The sequence below is a fragment of the Caretta caretta genome, chromosome 1 (genome assembly GCF_965140235.1).
Source record: "Caretta caretta isolate rCarCar2 chromosome 1, rCarCar1.hap1, whole genome shotgun sequence".
Classification (NCBI taxonomy): domain Eukaryota; kingdom Metazoa; phylum Chordata; order Testudines; family Cheloniidae; genus Caretta; species Caretta caretta.
In genome coordinates this window covers 282,139,736-282,155,451 of record NC_134206.1, presented here as the reverse complement: position 1 = coordinate 282,155,451, position 15,716 = coordinate 282,139,736, and the positions used below count along the sequence as shown (strand labels likewise).

The 15,716-nt window shown below is 37.0% G+C and overlaps 1 protein-coding gene across 6 annotated transcripts in view; it reads left to right on the top strand.

Moving 5' to 3' along the window:
- The window catches only part of SYT1 (synaptotagmin 1), a 519,707-nt gene that overhangs the window by 100,031 nt on the left and 403,960 nt on the right, over positions 1 to 15,716 (top strand). For all 6 annotated transcript variants that reach the window (XM_075124345.1, XM_075124344.1, XM_075124343.1 and 3 more), the window contains one exon: positions 8,254 to 8,363. The gene's annotated coding sequence lies outside the window, so the exon portion shown is untranslated. The remainder of the gene's footprint in view (positions 1 to 8,253; positions 8,364 to 15,716) is intronic.

Below are 15,716 nucleotides of genomic sequence, written 5' to 3'. Positions count from 1 at the left end.
TATAAAATTGCATGCCATTGCCACCCACTCAGAGGCGACATGTGCTATTTTCCTTCCCCATCAAGTGTTGTACAAGAATTCTTTCATGGTATAAGAGAGCCATGGCTTCCAGGGTAAATAAAAGTAACTGAAAATGGTATTTCCATCGTTATATTGGATGTTCTGGTTTGATAAAATGGATGTTGTGTGGGTATACTGTATATCTAATATATATTAATAGAAGGTATTAATAGAAAAGACTCAGTAGGTTGTGTAGTCTTCCCTCTGCCAAGGCAGGATTGTACCCTACAGTGTATTTTGTTGTATTTGCACAAATTCATTTCAAATATCTTAAGAGTTAACTCCCAAAAGATATGGTGGAAGACAGTTTTGCTCTTGGGGAAGTGATCTTTGATGTTCCCCTACACAGGCAGGTCTTTTCCATCACCTCGTTCCCCCCACCACCCAAAATAATAAGAAAACAAAGGAAAACGTAAAAACTATATTGAGCTAGCTGAATTGTTGTCTTTTAGGCAACAGAATCTCATAAATCTAGTTTAAAAGGAAACGATTCACATTATAGTAAATAGTCTACTGGTTGCAACTAAGCTATAATACAACAATAAATGACTACACTATGTGAAAACGAAGTGGTAGTGAACTTTTTTTTTTCCTTTTAGTGCGAACACTAATTTTCAAGGGAGCTAATTAAAATCTTTATCTGATCCTTAGCTGTGAGAAAGCTCTGCCTGGATGCACGTGATAAGTTCATAGCCTTTGGGATTTATTTTTTTTTATTGTATGATTTTGAGTTGTGATGACTAGAGGTGTTTTTTTTAAAAATTATCATAGGCATTTGTTGGAGCAAACAGCAACCTCTCCTCTAAATGCTGTTGCTAAGAAACAACCATTTAAAAATGAAAGGGGTGTGTGCAAATAATGTTTATTTCAGTTCACCATGGCTGACGGGGTAGGAGGGGAGAGAGACACATCCTCTCAATCCTTACTAGTTAATGAGTTGTTGTCTTAAATTCTGTCCAACAGAGGGTACAGTTTATAGTGCTCAGTGTGATACCTTGGTAACTTGCAAGATCAATAGTCGAAGCTCTGGAAAAAAGTATTGTTTTATCAGCTTAAAAAAGTCACACAGGTCTTTAGATACAGAGTGATATTCTGTATTAGTTGGACATCAGTAAAGAGCACTAAACTCTTATGTTGGGGTTATAGGCTGTCAGCTGATCACATCAGTTGACTTTAATATTTTCTAAATGAACACTTGCATGAATCAGGAAGAGAGAACCTCAAAAAAATTGCCCTTTCTCTGACAGCTTGTTAGTTTTGTGTGTGCAGGTTTTTTTCCCTTGTAGCATTAAAAATAAGCAAGGTTTTTTTCCCCCATCAGCACAGGGGTCTTATACCAGCAGATTGATCATGTTTTTTTGAAGTCTTTCATAAATTGAAGGTCACGCTCATAGTTTAAGCTTGAGGTATTGTGCTTTAGCAGCAAGTAAATGAGTTGATCGGTATGGAATTGGGTTGGCGAGGGAGGTCAGAATGTAGACTTACGGACAGGACCTGCTGCATTATAAAGAAATGGTTTAAAATTCATGTGCTTATTGTGTAGTGATCTACAGATTTATTTATTACTGTGTATTCCAGCATTTGTGCATGGGGATAAAGCTTATGGGACATCTAAGCAAGAAGCTCTCTGTGTATTCTAAGCTAGCAATAGAAGAAAATCAAAGTTAATAACTTGAATTATAGTTTAAAACTAAAAATATCCTAAGGAGTAGGAGAGATCCAAATTCGGGGATTCCATCTGATTCTGGTTACTTGCTGACATATAGTTTGTGTGTGTGTCTGTTATGGCCAACAGGCCTCTTCAGAATTTGATGGTGAATGCAGAAGGAGCACTAGCAGATTTTCTAGAAGTGTTATAATCTATGTGACAATATTGAAAAGATATATAATTGGGGGACTCATGCTGATAGAATTTTATAATCTCACTTTCACAACACTGACACTTTTCTAAAAAACTATATACACTTTTATTGTCCTATGAATCTTGAGAAGGAAATAGAGAAAGAGGGCCACACACATCGTGAAAAGTAATCAGTTAAATTAATAACATGCAAGTGAGTTAAGAATTTTGCACAAAGACTCATTTACATGTTGTCCTGGTAGATATACTGGAAGTTAAGAAGCAGGCAAATATTTTCTTGGAAACAAGGATGGCTTCCATGGCCTTAACACACAAGGTATTGTACAAGTTTTCTATTGAGCAGAGAACATCAGTCACAGAAAAGACAAATGGCCTAGAACAACATATGAGGATCAGCTGGGTAATGTTGAAAGGTGGTAACACACAGATGTTGGCAAGAGAACTTTCAGGTCATGATTCTTATAGACGTTCTTATAAACTATACCTAATACAATTTATATGAATAACACATACTTTTAGCGGCTGCCAAGGAGAACAGGATCAGCCCTATTGCATGGCAGCCCTTCATGTGCAGCACTGGCTTTACTAAGAGTTAGTCACGCCACCAAGCTGGCAGAATCTGTGCTAAAGTTGTCTCTATATAAGCAGATGCAACATCTGTATGTAAAAAAGATTATTTATGGTCTCTCATCCCTTATCGGAATACATCCTTAGTTGCAGGAAAAGAGCGTGGGTTGGTGAAAATATCCTGCAGAATGTAATTCCAAGATGGTTGTTACTTGGCTGGTCCAGAGTTATTTCATCTCCAGAATAGGGTTATATGTGTTTATGCAGTTCTTTCTGATCTTCTGTTTTGGCAAGGGGACTCAGTACTCCTGGTATTGGCACTCTGGTATCCTGCAATAATTTTTGCCAAGTAATGGAAAGGAATTCTCCGAAGCATCCTCAACTTAAAGCCATAAAAGTAATTTGGCACAAGTGAATGTGTATGTTTCTCCCCTATTTTCAGTTCATGATTGGTGCAAAATGCATTCTTCTCCCCATGCTTGCACAGCCTTGCCCAATCCCTTGATTGATCAGGCATCAATTTACATATCTGCCTTTGTTCAGATATAAAATGTAGTCTACGCTCAAGCCTTGCCACGCTGGATAGGATCTTTCATACGTACAGTACTCTACTAAGCTTTCAAATTCTATAAAAATACAGACTTGGCCCTTTGTTTCAATACAAATTATTGCAAAACACTTAGTCTATGGAATACAAAAACTATACCAGAAATCTTCCATTGATCATTTTTACATCGAGAGAATATAATTTCCAACTGTGCAGTTCTAGGGCAGAAATGACAATACTGACAAATGTTTCCCCACTGCATTATTTGTGGGGTCCATTGTGAAGATGGTCTCTATTACCGCTACACAACATCCCATTAACATTGTTAATAGAATTAATTGCAAAAAAAAAAATAAAAAAATGTGGAGACAGCTTTTGGCTATAGAGTGTATATCAAGTTTTGTAGCATCTAAATGTTCGTTAATATCCTAGCTATTATTGTACAAGCTGTGTACGAAAGCTCTGAAAAAAGCGTACAGTGACATAAGCCGGATTTTGCTGAAACCTGGGCAGTTGTCCAAAGCATCAAATAGAAGGGCAAGGAGGATCTGTTATATACTATCCAAGCCCTTATTATTTATATGTATTGTGATTTTCATTTAGACAGGAGAATCATGTAATAAACTTTTTATATTTTCCCCAATTTAGTGTGGAGTAGCTTAAAAATTGTAGTGTAACTGAATCATAACACAACATAATGTGATCATCGAAATAGCTGCATGTGTCACCTAGTGCATTTAGGTCAAGGCTGACTGAACGATCTTACCGTATAGGAACAGATGCCAGACTTCTTAGAGATTCTTGTCCCCATTGCTGAACAGAGATAAGTTTTAACCTGCCTCAGACTAAAATAAATGCTATTATGATGCAGGAGATAGAAGTACAGTAGGCAATCAGATAAAAGTTGAAATAACTTAGTATCTTTTAGAATTATAATAGTATTTGAATTTTACTTGTAGATTAATGATGCTTCCTGAAATTATTCGGCATTTTTATGGCTCTAACATCTTGAACTAAAAAAAGGAACAATGCAACACATTGTATAGGATTAAAATCTGATTTGAGAAAGGATTGAAAAGTTTAAAGGAGGTATAAATATTGGGTCGAATCATAAGCTCCTTGCTTTGCTCCAGTCTTTGGTGAGACCCAATTTTTCCCTTGTGTGTATATTTTAGAAATAAAAAGCCACATAAAACCCTCAAAGCTTTGTAACCCTCAAGATGCATTCATTTACTAACTTCAGTAGCTGCATAATCATTACTGTAGCCCTTGTCTTCCCAGTCTCTTATCATCCCAGTATTTATCCCCATCCTTTGTTAGCTTTTTTGGGTCTTACCTGCTCCAAGAAGGTTGCAGTTTATGGGCTCTGTATTGTTTGTAAGGCACCATGCCCTTATGGCATCATAGAAATAAACTAACTTTGCTGGCTCATTTGATGGAGTTGTTGCCATTGTGGGCATAGGTGTTGCCTATGCACCCTGTGGCTTGAATTGGTTTCCATTATATACAGGGTTTACAATTTGGTTCAATGGCTCTTAGCACTCCCACGATAAAAGTTGTTCCAGCCCCCCGGCTTTGGCCCGTAGGAGTTCGTTTTTTTGTGTCTGCGGAGGAAATATATCGGATACACAAGTTCAGCCACTAACTGTTGAATGAAACCAGTCTGGATTTTTTTTCCCCCCAATGAAACATTTTTTGTTGGAAAATGTAGATTCATCAAAACTGAAACTTTTTGTGGAATTTTTTTTGGCTAAATAGAATTCTTGTTTTTTCAGCCAGTTCAGGTGTTGAACAAACTAGGAATGTCTCATTAAGTATCTCGGCACCAGTTGGCAGATATCAAATAATCTGTTGCACCAAATTTTCCTCCGGACACTACAGTAACATAAACATATTTTTGTAAGCATTCAGACATGTTCGTTTGGCTAGCATTACATCATGTTAGCATGAGCTCATCATGTGGTTCACCAGACTTCTTTTTTGGAAGTCTACAGAGAATATTTTCCTCTTGCAGAAAAAATTCAACTTTTGTAAAATATCTCTCTCAAGCTACATTGACTGTGTTAGAGATGTTGGGAAGTTACTCAGGCTAACACACATCAATTTATTCTAGTCTTTACAATGCAACTGAAACCATAATGGTCTTAAAAAAATTCTCAAACATCTTCAGATTTAAATAAACACTGCAGTCTTCATATGCAAGCAAAACAAAGGAATGCACTGACCTCTGTGCCCTTCTAAAAGGGAGTAAGCACTGAACTGCACTTCTTGGGTCTGGATAATGAAGTCTACTGTAATCAACTGGTAACAAACATTTTGTTTCAAACTATGGAAATCGCCAGTCAACGTTGTTGTTTTTGGGGGTTTTTTTGGACTGATTTTTTTTCTAGACAAAGTTTAAACGTAATGTTTGATTTTACCTACATCTTCCAGTGCTGCTAGTACCATCCTGTACTAGATGATCAGAGCTTTCTAGATAAGAGAGCCTTTTCCTGCCCATTCATGATGATTTCTCTCTCTTTCTCCCCCTGCCCTTGAAAAAAGACACTAATTGTGTTGGGAAACTGTCTGAGGACCAGGACCTCAATGCAGAAAGGCTAGTTCAATTTTTTTTTTAAATGGGCTGCCTAAGCCACTAGCTTGAACAGGTATGAATGAATCTGAAAATTTGGATACAAAATACAAATGGAAAATATTTCTGAATGTGATTTGTATGTATACAAATGTTTGTCAGAACTTTTTCCATAAAGAACCATTGGTATCGGGCAACAACTTCCAGTTTGCTACATAGCCCATCAAAGGGCTGTTAGATGCAGTATTGGATAGAAATTTAGGGACTATATTCAGGTGTTCTATATGCATCCTGCAAATAACTGAGTACTGAGAGTGAGAAGTATTATGAGAACAAAGCATTTAAAATCTTCTATTGCTGCTGTGTTTCATAATGTAGTAGGATACCAAAAACATCTGCTTGGTTTTCCTGCTGCATTTTGTCTCATTAGCCATGTTTGCATATATTTTATCCCTTTTTTTTTTTAAATACTAAACTGTTCCTTTGAAATTCCTGCTGGCACAGAAGAAAAGAGGATATTTTCAAGTGTCTAATCGAGGAGCTGAAGAAAATAATCTAAAGCTATTGAAAATATTTAGAAAGTATTTAGCAATATCTCTTAAGTACAATCTCCTGTTTTTCTCTGCAATTTTAAATTTAATACTGTGGTTTTAATGATCTTTAAGAAAGTGCATGTAATGTCATCTGCTATAATTGTTTCCAAGACCTTAAGAATATGGAAAAAGCCTGAACTTCACAATAATGTGAAAAAGTCACTTACTTTTCTGTGCCTCAGTTCTCCATCTGAAAAATGAGTAGGACACATCATTTCTCCTGTCCTTTGACTGCCTTGTCTATTTAGATTTGTAACATTTTCAGGTCAGCGACTATCTCTCATTATGCGTTTGTACAGCACTAACACAGGGGCCTATAGTCACAACTCTAATGTTAATAATATGCAGAAAGGCTATTTAGCTCTTTGGCTGCAACACCCTAATGTGGACTTGTATCAAGGGACCTGTAACAGAAATTTTGAATGAAACACCCTACCATCTTCAGAAGATATTGATCTGGGGGGAAACTGTTTCTACTAAATCACTAGGGGAGGTGACTCATTTACCCCACCTGAGGTAGGATGTAAGCTGTGGGTGGAAATTTAGGAGTAGCCAAGCCTGTGGAAAAAAATTAAACTTATCTTTGTTACTGCTGCACCTTTGTCCAAATGGGTTAGCCAATATTCAAGGCCTTGCTTGGTTGTTTCATTAGGAGGAGAAACTGATGATGAGTAAAGTCCTGTTTTCCTGACCCCAACCGGAATAAGCAACAGCAGGGAGTTTTCTTGCTTATAACTTCCAAGCCTCCTTTCCACCCTCACTCATGCCTTCTTTTCTGCCTTTGTCACCCACACCCCACACAGAAAAACACAGCTGCAACCAAACAACCTCCCAGGCCTTGTGTTCACAGTCAGTCCCAGGGAAAACCCTCTAATTCTCCCTGAGTTCTTGCTCCAGTCTTCCCTCATGGCAAAGTGCCAGGGGTGGGGGCTTCTGGTTTTTCATGTATCCTATTCCATAAATGAGCTTAACTGCTCCTTCCATTTGGATGAATTAAGTGTGGCTCACCTGCCCATAAGCTTTAATGAGGTCTATGATTGCCTACCGCTCAAAAGACCTGCTTGCTCTCAGTCATTAACTCCTTCCAACATAACATTATGTTGTTGTCGTTGTTTTCGTTGTTGATAAAGCTGACCAAAGGAAGACTTTCCATACTGGGTGAACTGTGTTTATAGAGCAGATTGGAAAAGCTGTCTGCTTAGAGGGCCAAATTCTATAAAGACTGATCCAAAGCCTATTAAAATCAACTGGAGTCTCTTGATTTATTTCAGTAGACTATAAATCAGTCTCCATAATCTTTACCAGCCAAAACGCCCACGGTAATCAACTGAATTCATTAGCTATATTAACTGAGTAAGACCTGTGGCTGTGGCCCAAAACAAAGTGTGGTTTCTGCAGAGGGAATTCTTCTATCGTCACATTTTACAGTAAAGAGTTTACTCAATACTGACTAAAGTAAGGATACCTGGGTTTCCTGTCTTCAGTTGCCACAAGTTTCCATGACTTTTCTAAAGTCCATATCAGCAAAGCGTTGTGGTGAGAGTGATAAACATTCACATAATTATGGTTATGTATTATGGCCTTTAATCTCAAACAGGCAGCAAGATGAATGAATGATCAAGAAGTTAAAACTATGGAATCATTCTCTCACGTGTTTATCAGCTGGCATACAAGTATCTCATTGGGGTGACAGCACTAAAATGGCAAATTCACCACATTTGCCTCAGTTTTAAAAAGTGCAGAAAACAAAAAATATGGTCACATTAACAAAGTAAATAAATAAAACCCCACGTGTCAATGATAAAGAGTGACAACATACAGAAGGAAAAAATTTCTTCATCCAAGGTTCATTTTTGTAGATCTTATGATTGATTCTCCTTTGTTGCCTCTCAACCTCTCAAAATCAAGAATTGAAGGGGATAGAACAAACCAAGAATAATTAATGTGTGTTCTAAACAGCAGTTGATTGTGGGCAAAGAGATAATAGCAAATGCAAGTAGAGATGTGCCAGACAGTGTTTAAATGGAATCTCTCTCACTTTCTCTTTTTAAAGTGAAAAAGAAAAGGGAGCTTGAGCAGTGAAGAATCTAGAACCTGACCGGTACATATGTCACTCAAGATTTCCCTGTGAATAGAAAACTGCATTGATGCCGATCATATAAGGTATTTTAAACACACCAAAAAATGTTTGGTATCCTTGTGGATGTTGTATAGCTTGTGAAATGTTTTAGTGCAAGATACTTTTCGATAGAGAAAATTAATTTTTTTCTAAAAATGGCTTTTTCAGACTTCAGGGATATGTCAAATTAGTGGAGGCATATTTTTATGGCTCCTGTGTTGCTATTTCAGATTGCAAGGATAAGCAAAAAACAGTCTGTATGCATTTGCTGACTGTTCAAATATTTCTTGCATTCCTTTGCCTTCTTTCACTATTGACTTATGCTTCATCAAATTCAGAGTTGTCATGGTTCATTATCCATAGATGATCCTGAGCAGTCTTGCATCATAAAAAAAATATGCTGTGCCATCTGCCTTTGAGCTTTTGTGTACCACTGTTCATATCCCTTCTAGGCAAGGTTTTCTATCTTTGGTTTAACCTCTGTTTTCATATACAGTATTGATGGGTACAGCAGCATGTATCATTGGCTTCACATATGTATGTCTCAATCCATGGAAACTAGATACATGAAGTTATGAACAGTTGTGTTTATAAAATGTCTGCTGTATTGTTTTAGCTAGTGATTCCATCCAATTCAATTATTACACAGCTCAGAATCTTCATTAGCCAATCAAATTGCTTCCTCAGTCTGTCATTTTGAGTTCTTGTACTGAATGTAAGAGTGTTTTGAAGTTAGTTGTAATTGAATTATGAGTAATGATCTTTTTATTCAGTCCCATGTTTTCTGAATATTCAGATTTTCGAAACCATAAATGAATTCCACAATCCTGACACTTTATATCATTAATATTGATTATATTCATAAAAGTTAATTATGTCCAGACACTCAAAATTATGTTTAATGAATTGAATTACCATAGAGGAAATAAAGATTCAAGTGGTTACTAGTATTAAAAAATACTTTTTTTTTTTTAATGAAAACTTATGTACTTAAATAATGGTAAATAAATGCCAGTTCACGCTCTTTTGTATCCTACAAATCACATGTTGAATGCCTTTGATTAGGGAAGTTTTGAGGTTAAAATTTCTCTATGTACTTCTTTCCCGGGGTAATATTTTAAATTTAATCAGAAGTTAACTTATTATTAAAACTGTATTCATTACTTCTAACTTCTTTATCTGAAAACAGATGTCAGTAGTGACATTCACTACTAATTTTAGCTTTGTTTCAATGCCTCTTGAATTAGTAAATGTTTGAAATCATATGAACTGAAATAAATGGCTTTATATATCCAACTGTAGTTTATTCTTAGTAGACTATACACAGGTACCTCTGCCTACTACAGCCCAGAGATCCAGAGACACTTGGGTGACATTCTCCCCTTGGAAGTCATAGCACAAGAGAAACGTTAGATTCCCTATATTGTTACAAGCTTGATACAACTTCTGATTAAAATACCATAGTATGTACCATTCCTTCTAACTGTTGAAAGGTATTTTCATAGTCTGAAGTTATTTGCAAGACTTTTGATGCATGTCGCACATTATTCATACCACTTTTTCTTGCTTACATTTCAAGGACTTCATTCCGATAGAGCTTTCTTGTGTGTGTGTGTGTTTTGGAGGGAGAGCTTCTAGAATTTGAGATAATTCACAGGTCAAATGACCGACAAAAACCTACAAAGCTGAGAAAATGCCAATAAAAGTTCACAAAACAAGTGAAAGTCTAAAAGTGAATGAAAAGCAATATGTCCTGCTCTGTCCCCTATGAAAATAATACACTTACAAAAGCTTAGTATTGTTTTTTCTATTTGTAGAGGGGGTGTCCCAGTGAAGCTAAGTCTTTCTTTCAGTCCATCTGTGACCTTAGCTCTGGCTCTTGTTTTGCCTAAAGCCTGTTTTATTTTCAGTACAAAAAATTCAATACAACCTTTTGCAATTTGTAAGAAAGGGGAGGAGAGATGGAGATTGGAAAAAGAATTATTTTCTTACTCCCCCAACACTTTCTCCCACAGATACTGTTGAAAATGAATCTTGATTGCAGTAGGAGTGTGTTCATTAGGATGATAAATATTAGTTTCCATCTCTGTTCTCAATCATGTGTGTCTCAGTCATGTGTAGCTTCTTTTGGGCATATGAACTACTTCTCATGAATGTGTCTGGGAGTTAAGTAAGTCACCAATGCTTAAATCTGTTCTCATAGATAACTCATTCTAATTGAAATGAGGACTGGCAAATGTTTTGGGATCTGAGAGCTGAAGTTCCTATTTGAACTGTGGTTTCCAGGACTGGCATTCACATCTGACTGTGTTTGAACCTGGATTGCTACTAAACAGCTTCCCCACATATACCAGTGATCAACAATAAGATACGTAACTAAGAACATGGAATAGAATAAAGTTTCCTGTGAGGTAAATATAAAGTAGAAAGCACAAAGGGAACAAAACTATGTCAAGGCATATTTCAGAAAAATCTATAAAGGGCATGTTGGGACTGAATGGGCTTCACAAATCCACTTCAAGTACTTTTAGCAATGAACTCTAAATGTCTGCCAGGTAGCAATCACCATTCTTACTTAGCTGAGCATTCAGGCATTGCTTTTTTAATAGCATCTTCCAATCTTGATAATCACACAATGTGTTATAAGTTATCAGTAAAATTTTGATTAAAGGGAATTATCTACTAAGATCTCAATTACACAATAGGATCCATGCTGATGGACAATTATGCTGGCACAAAGTCCATTGGACTTCATTGGGATCCTGTTGCATGATCAGAGTGTATATCTTTCAAATTACAGATTTTAACATTTTGTATCAAGTGACTTTGGAAACTTTGGATAAAATCAACCTTTGGGCCAAACTCTTCCCTATTACAACTATCTTGGCCTCTCCAGAAATGCAAAGTGACTCACCAAAGATGTAAAATCACCTTATTAGAGGCCCTGGGGATTCTCATACTTTAAGAGGAATCCTCAAAAGGCATAGAGCTTTCAAAGCAGGTCTACTCCAGCCCACTAGCTCTGACACTGTCATAGGTGAAATACCCAGGAGAAGGCAGGATAGCCAGTGGGCCACTATGCCCCAGTGATTCCCCAGTTATTGGAATGGTCCCTTCGGGATCAGTAGCAATTGCTACAACTTAGAGCTGCCCCCAGGCTTCTGTAAATTGTGCTTTTGTGAGTTTGGTACTTTTGGCCCTAAAATCAGGGAACCCAAAGCTAAACGGTCTTGAGAATATTGCCTCTTAAGTTCAGTGAAGTCATGCCTGCTTATACCAGAGCTGAATATGTTCCTGTTTGGCAACTCTTCCACTTTCTTTTTAACAGTATTCTGTAGCCCATTGATTCAGGAACAGAAGAACAAAATCTGGAATCCTTATTCAGTTCTCTTGCAGGAAAAACTCTGGTGACTCTAATGGAGTACAGGGAGTACAGGCAAAATTCCATTATAGTCCATGGAGTTGACCAATGGAACAAATGGAGGATTTAGCTCACAGACATTTTATCTTCACTATAATGCATTTATTAATCTTATAAACATATATAAATATCTACATGTTTTTATGCAGTTAGCAATGCCGAAGTGTTGCTTCCTGAGTGTTGTTTAAGTGGGTTGAGAAAAATGACTGGTCTTCCTAACTAATCCCAAGTATTTTTTCAGAACCCTTTTTCCTTGCCAATAGACTTACCAAATTCTCTGGACACCAAAAGTAAGGCGTAGTTATAAGGTGTTTCTATATAAACACCAACTATTTTCTGAAGTAAGGGATAGTCCAACTAATGAACTCTCACTTGAAACTTGTTCATTGCAAGTGTGCTTCAAAGCTGTTAGAATTTGCAGACTTGTCTCAAAGAACAAAGGTCATAAAGTGTAATAACACACATGAAAATATGAACGTCTGTCCATGATTCCTCTTTCCCATCTCCCTCCTGCTCTCATAACCAGTACTCCTTACTTTTCTTACATCCTTCTCTGGTGACCCACTGATAAATTAAAATCCCTCTATGAAAACCTCTTGGTATTTCCTCGTTAACTTGGAAGTAACACCAAATTCCTCATTCCATGACATCACCAATACCATCAGTTGCAATGAGACTTCTGTTTTGTTTTTTTGTTTTTTTCAGATATCAACAGTGAACCAGAAGTACCATGAGGATTTTGCAGGAAAAACTAGAATTTAAAGCAGGTAGCATAGCTAAGCACAGGCTTTACTTTTCCGTATCAGAGAGACAATAGAAATGGTGGTCCAAAAAGTTTTTTTCCTCTTCATGGGATGCTGTATTTATGATAGGCTCTTAACAAAGTGTGTAAAGACCCCCCCCAACAACCATCATGGGCCTCTCTACCTTGGGTCCCGAGCCTACTGTTTCTGTTAGTCTTAAACAGAAACAATTGTGCACAACCAGTTCAAAATCTTGAAGAATCACCCCAGCTAACTAATTGGAGCAGGGGCCTTACTGTGAGCTCCCTACTGTCCTCGGTCTCCCAAGAACCTTCCCAGTGGAAGTCAACAGGGAAGCTGGTCAGGAAATGGGCTGTGTTTCTATAGAAAACTTCCAATTGTTTCAAAAACTTGAAAACCGAAAAGATTTCAGTTTTCGTCAAGGGGGAACTGAACAGCTTTTGAGGAAAGACAAGGTTTGCCGCAAACATTTTCATTGGGATGAAAACCCAATTTTCTATGGAAAAAAAGTTTTGAGGGAAATTGTTTGACTAGCCCCAATCACCTTATTGTGATCCTTAATTGGCAGGGTGATAGGTCCAACTCATTGTTGCATGATGCCATTGAGACCAAGAACATAGCAAAATTCCAAAAGCCATTGGACATTTATATAGATAATAGGAATATCTAAAGTTATGTTAGTAAATACCAAGAGAAAGTTTTAGAAGAGAGAGAAAACTGTTCATGTTCAGGGCATGAACCAATCTCCAATTACTAGATGTTAAGAGGAGTCTCCCGTGGAGGACAGATTATATTACATCTAATTCCTGCAGGGTTTCATGCGCCTTCCTCTGAAGTATTTGGTCCTGTCAGATACCTTGAGTCAGATCCACTATTGCAATTTCTATCTCTCTAGCATCATAGTATGATGTAGACCCTCTTCACTAGAAACTGAATCAAAACCAGCAACTTGACATCCAACTATGGCAATCCATTGTGGGTACATCTGAATAATTACATTTCCCATCCCTTTACTCCCTGTGCATGGAAGGTACTTAAGATAGCATGAATCAATATTTTGATTATTTTCCCAGACATGCAATTTTTTTTGTTTTGTTTTGTTTTCTGGTTTATACATTGGCTGAAAGATAGGCCAAATTTATCCCTGGTGCAACTCAACAGACATCTGGAGGGCAAATTTGATTCAATATGACACACTGTATACTTCGTTGCAAAGCTCTGAGACCACTGTGTAACTTCCCCCTCAAGGAATTTAGTAAAGAAATCACTATGATTAGGCCTGTTATCTTCATTGCTTCTTGTTTCCCACTAATGATGAGCTCATGCAATTTTTTTTTCTTATCTTGATGTTTCTGTGTTGTGGTGAAGAAGCATTAGCTGATGAGCAAAAACAAAGAATGCAAAAATAAATAGTTTTGTGTAAACTAGGAGACCATGTAGACTGACTGGCTTATACAAAAAGGCAAATACTGTTCTCAGTTACAGCAAAGTAAGTTAGGAGTAACTCCTTTTTAAGTCAGTGGAGTTACCTGAGTGTGAGAAGAAAATGTGGCTTGATATACATTTTTGGGGCCATTTTATTTTTCTTCCAGGTGTATAGTAATCCAGAATTTGACTTCCTGGACTAGGAAGAAGGTAATCTCTTTCCTAGGACTCTGAGATAGATTTCTCTGTGCCCCAACGATACTTCTCCTCCTTACAGTCCTGGAAAAACTTATATTCTATGGACACAAGGGGACTGGCTCTTCTTTTATCTTGATATCTAGACATTTATATTTGAACAAATCAGAATGGTGTCTATAAAGAGGATCAGAAGTTTTGTGCTATGGCCTAAGACCAACAAGGGTCTGAACTAGTCTGTCTTTTTATAAATGGTATTGGAGTCATGGGCCTGAGAGGGGAAAGAGCCTTTGCCAACACTTAGTCCTTTCTGCGCAGAAGGGACTAAGTGTAATAGTGAATGACTCCTGATATTTGTGTACGATCTCTATATAGCAAACACTGTGTATCACCTTAAACATGAAATGCACATTTCATATTTGAATTTATAATGAAGAACAAAACTGAGCTGAGTTTCTATTATTAGCCTATCCAAATGATGAAGAAATTCTACTTAGGGCTTAATCCTATAGTCAAATGTTTCACATTTAAAACTCCCAGTAAAGCAGAGTTTTGCCTATGTGGGACTTCAGGATTGGGTCCTAAATAGGGTTGCCAACTCTCCAGGATTGTCCTGTGCTCTCCAGGAATTAAAGATCTATTTTTAATTAAAGACTATGGTCATGTGATGAAACCCCCAGGAATATACATATCCAATATTGGCAATCCTAGTCTGAAATATATATTGTGTTACTGTTTCATAAATACTGGGCCTGCTTCGGATGTATTTTTTTACTACTGTAAGAACATTGATTTCAAGGAAGTTCTTCTGTCTTTATGCTTCCTGTGAACTCAGAATCTGCCCCAAAGTTTATTTTATGGAAATAATTTTATTTTCAGCAAAACTGTGTTTATGGTAGAAGTGGAGACCTACTGATTTTTGTTTTCAATTATTCATATCCAGTGTGGCTTGAATTTTGTGCTGGTAAAGAAAAGCAAGCAGGCTAAATTCTGCCATGGTGCATCCTACTGACCATACTTCCTGTTATCCATTCAGCCCTGCTGGCCTAATACAGATAAATAATGCACAATGTACATAGTATGTGTGTGTTTATAACCACCTCTTAACTGTCATCATTCAAATTCTATGTTAATGATTCCGCAAACACCACATTAATGGTCAACTTTCTAATGGCAACCAGGGTATATAATGACTGGTATTTATATTGTATATGCCTATATATTATGGAAATGTGTAGGTTAGAGTGTTATCAGCATTACTACTACTGTTTGTTCCTAACATTGTGAGAGAGAAGATGAACCAAGCAAAACAATTCATTGACTTGTACATGACCAACTGTTTTGAACAGTTTGTCCAGACAATGGGTTTATTTTCTCCTATCTTTTTTCTTTTAAAGAGACAATATGATGTGAAATCTTTTTGTATTTTTGAAGTACAACTGCTTATCTGTGCCTGACACCACATCACATCATTATGAGAGGTCCAAAGTTTGCAGTTCTTTCTTGGATTTAATTATCTAGCACTTTTCAACAGTAGCCTGACTGCTACTGACATGCAGAATTTCAATTTGTTCAAATATCTTGTGTATGTG